Raw genomic sequence first — 4,660 nt, 5'->3', positions numbered from 1 at the left:
GCCCCACAAATCTATTGTGCTCTGTGCAAAAGTAACCCTGCGTGACTGTGATTCACTATATGGACCATTAAATCATAAATTATAATCCTAAAACCCTCACTTCCCATAAATGTGAATTTAACTTTGCTTTTTGGGTTCATTATATTTTGCAATAATAATTTTTCTGTAAGAACTCATTTCCAATTGCATTACTAAATTCTGTGGAAAATGAGGTTCCATAGACAGAAATCTGGCTTCTTTACAGGTGCCCCATTCAGCCCCAGCACAGACTTGTCAAAGAGGCACATTCTTGTCACTGCCTCCTTTCTTCCCCTTGAAACAAACTGGCCAGAGAAGGATAAAGGGGAGGAGGCAGGACTAGGGGGTGGGGAAGCGCACCCCTGGCAGGGTCCAGGCAAAGGCTGTCTGTGGGAGGAGGCCCATCTTGGCAGAAACGGCCAGGCAGTAGCCCCACCCGGAACTCAGGCAGGGCCATGGGCTCCCTGCACAGCCCACAGCTGAGGACGCCTGGCCCCAGAAGGTCCCGGCTAACTGCACTTTTCCAAAAGACCCTCCCCTTGGTGATGCTGCTAATGTTGCCCTTTGCTTTCAATTTCAGAAGCTGCACGTTTTCCAGTCCTGGTTCTAAACAGCTCAGACAAACACAGGTCTCCAGTTGGGGGTGACCCCTGTTAATCAGTGGAGAGCCTCCAGCATCTGAGCAAGCACTTGAGCTCGCACAGAGCAGTGTCAGGTGCAGAGTGCTCCCCTGACTTAAAACGTCCTTGGTGGGGGCGCCTGGCCGGCTCAGTCGGTTGAGCGTCCGACTTCGGCTCAGGTCACGGTCTTGTGGTTTGTGAATTTGAGCCCCATGTCGGGCTCTCTGCTGTCAGAGCAGAGCCCATTTTGGATCCTCTGTCTCCCTCTCACTCTGCCTCTCCTCCGCTCGTGTGCATGCTCTCTCTCTATCTCTCTCAAAAATAAACATTAAAAGAAAATGTCCAAGCTTGGGAAAGCTGAGGTGCAGGGTGAATGGGGAGAAATTTCAAGTGCACGAAACAATGTCTTCTCCCAGTCCTGACCCTTCGTCCCCTGGGGAAGGTATGTGGGTCCCCACCTCTTGGAGAGGTCCGTGGGTCTGAGCACTGCAGCCTCCCCGGTCCCAGTGGGGCTACTCAGGCTTGGTGACCTGCGGAAAAGGCCTCATTAAGGTCTACAAAACCTCGGTTCTGAGTAAAAAGGCCGTTTGCAAAGCCCCTGAGAGCCATTCTGGGGTCTTCAAAGGTGGGACTTGATGTCCCAGTGAGGGTAGAAACGGCAGGGGTGCCAGATTTCTCCCGCAAGCAGTTTAACCAAGGCCATGTGCATCCGTGGAGTGCGACTCCTGACAATGTCCATGTAGCAGTGCGCAGAGGGTCCTTTCCCTCAGCATGGTGGCCCTACTCCTCCTATCTCCCTCCGAAACAAGTTCAGAAGCCCCACTTCCTTCCTGAGGACCATCGACCCCATCCATGAAAGTGGCAGTGGGGTGCCCCAGCCCCAAAACTAATGGAGGGGCCTCTTCAAAGCGGTGGGTGTCCTGTCCCTGTCCATCTCTCCCGGGAACTTCCTTCACCATCACATCACCATCACATCACCATCACATCACCATCACCATCACCATCACATCACCATCGCCATCGCCATCGCCATCACCATCACATTACCATCGCCATCGCCATCGCCATCGCCATCACCATCACATCACCATCACCATCACCATCACCATCCACATCACCATCACCATCAGCATCAGCATCAGCATCACCATCACATCGCCATCACATCGCCATCGCCATCGCCATCACATCACCATCACCATCACCATCACCATCACCATCACATCACCATCACCATCACCATCACATCACCATCACCATCACCATCACATCACCATCACCATCACCATCACCATCACATCACCATCACCATCACCATCAGCATCAGCATCACCATCACATCGCCATCACATCGCCATCGCCATCGCCATCACATCACCATCACCATCACCATCACATCACCATCACATCACCATCACCATCACCATCACCATCACCATCACCATCACATCACCATCACCATCACCATCACATCACCATCACCATCACATCACCATCACCATCACCATCACCATCACCATCACCATCACATCACCATCACCATCATCATCACCATCACCATCACCATCACCATCACATCACCATCACCATCAGCATCACCATCACATCACTATCACCATCACATCACCATCACCATCACATCACCATCACATCACCATCACCATCACATCACCATCACCATCACCATCCACATCACCATCACATCACCATCACATCACCATCGCCATCGCCATCGCCATCACCATCACATCACCATCGCCATCGCCATCGCCATCGCCATCGCCATCGCCATCACATCACCATCACCATCACCATCACCATCACCATCACATCACCATCACCATCACCATCACATCACCATCACCATCACCATCACATCACCATCACCATCACCATCACCATCACCATCACATCACCATCACATCACCATCACCATCACATCACCATCACCATCACCATCAGCATCAGCATCACCATCACATCGCCATCACATCGCCATCGCCATCGCCATCGCCATCACATCACCATCACCATCACCATCACATCACCATCACATCACCATCACCATCACCATCACCATCACCATCACCATCACATCACCATCACCATCACATCACCATCACCATCACCATCACATCACCATCACCATCACATCACCATCACCATCACCATCACCATCACATCACCATCACCATCAGCATCACATCACCATCAGCATCACCATCACATCACCATCACCATCACCATCACCATCACATCACCATCACCATCACATCACCATCACCATCACATCACCATCACCATCACCATCACCATCACCATCACCATCACCATCACATCACCATCACCATCACCATCACATCACCATCATCATCACCATGGCCACTGTAACCACCCACCAACATCACCACTAGCATCACCATCCCCATGACCATCCCCAGCGTCCCCACCACCTCCACGACCAGCATCACCGCCACTATCATTTTTACTCTCGCTCAGTATATAACACGTAACTGTGACCACCATCTAGATCAAATGACTGTATTTTCAGTATTTGTTTCAGATTGTTGTTTTAGGAAATAATATATCCGTAGCCCTCACTCCCCTTCTCCCCCCCCCCCCCCCCGAGCACCACTGCCCCGACTTTGGAGCAACTCGCAAACTTTTTTTTTGGCCAGGTATTTCCCATGTGCAATTCATAATGTGCTTTAAAATGTTCCTAAATGGGACTGTACTATACTTATCCTTTTCCCATCTTCTGTTTTCTCTCCATCAGAAAAACAAGAGCTCCTTCACCCCTCTGAAAGGCTCTGGCGTATTCCACCGCGTGCATCCCGGCTAGTTTCCGGGGACCCCCTCCACCCCATCCCAAGGGCCAGCAGCTGACCAGACTGACTGCGGCAGGGCTCCGGGCCAGACATAGAGGTGGTCAAGGAGATCTGGACTCCGGCTGCGTCAGTGGGAATCGGTGCCTTCCCTTGTCGACTGGGTGGCCTCGGGGGAGCTACCGTACCTCTCTGTGCTTCAACGTCCTCGTCTGTCAGGTGCCGCTGAAAGTAGAAGTGGGCTCATCAGAGTGCCGTGAGTTTTCAATGAGCTTAATGCGCGTGAGTGCTGCACGACGCAGGCGCGCAGGTGGCGCTCAGAAACCACGGCTGTTAGGACGATGATGGTGATGAAGATGAAGGTGATGCCATGGTCCCTGCCGTCAGGGAGTCTTCTGTCTACGTGGTGAGAGCGGCGCTCAGCATGCACACGGCCGGCCACCCGGCCCCGGGGGACCTGCATCTGGGCAGCACCATTTGGCTCTTGGCAGCGGGAGGAGAAACCTCCCAGGTGGCAAGGGGAGCGGGTCCGGGAGGGTGTCCTGGCCGAGGGGCTACCTGGGCTGTGGGGCTGCTGGGATGTGGCAGGAGGAGGTTCTGCGAAATCTTAGGCGCCCGTGCAGTGTGACCTGCCAGGCAGCAGGCTGAAGACAGAGACTGAGATGGGACAGGCCACCTCAGTGTCCCAGCTGAGGCCGAGGTGGCCGTGTGTCCCCTGCTCCGGGGACCCGGATATCTGCCCTGTGCAGGATGGGCTGTGTTCCAGCAGCAGCTGCAGCAGCAAGGCCCAGAGGCCCCCAGGCCTGAGTCGCCAGAAGGCCAAACTCCAGAGGGGAGCGCCCCCTTCCTTGCAGTGCGTGGGCCCTCTGGGGGACAGGCTACGTCTGGACTCAGCGTCCCCTCCTCGTGTCCTGGCGGTGACTACAGCCCAGCCCTCAGCCTGTGACCCTGAGCACCTGCTCTACCCTGGGGTCGGGGGAGGAGAGTCTCAGACACCATTTGTCCTCCTCCCTAAGACAGAAAGTGCTAGAGAATCCTGAGAAACGTAAAGGGTTTCTGTCTGTAGATGGGGCAGGTCTCCTTCCCTGAAGCACCGCCTCCACCCACGTTGCCCCCCAACAAAGGAAACTCAGGGGCGGATTGGAGACACTCTGTTTTTCTCTGCTGTGTTTCCTCCAAGCTCCTGGGGTCCAGCTG

This window comes from Puma concolor, chromosome E1 (assembly GCF_028749965.1).
Source record: "Puma concolor isolate L17-30 chromosome E1, mPumCon1.1.hap2, whole genome shotgun sequence".
NCBI classification, from domain to species: Eukaryota; Metazoa; Chordata; class Mammalia; order Carnivora; family Felidae; genus Puma; species Puma concolor.
This window is presented reverse-complemented; position numbering follows the sequence as displayed.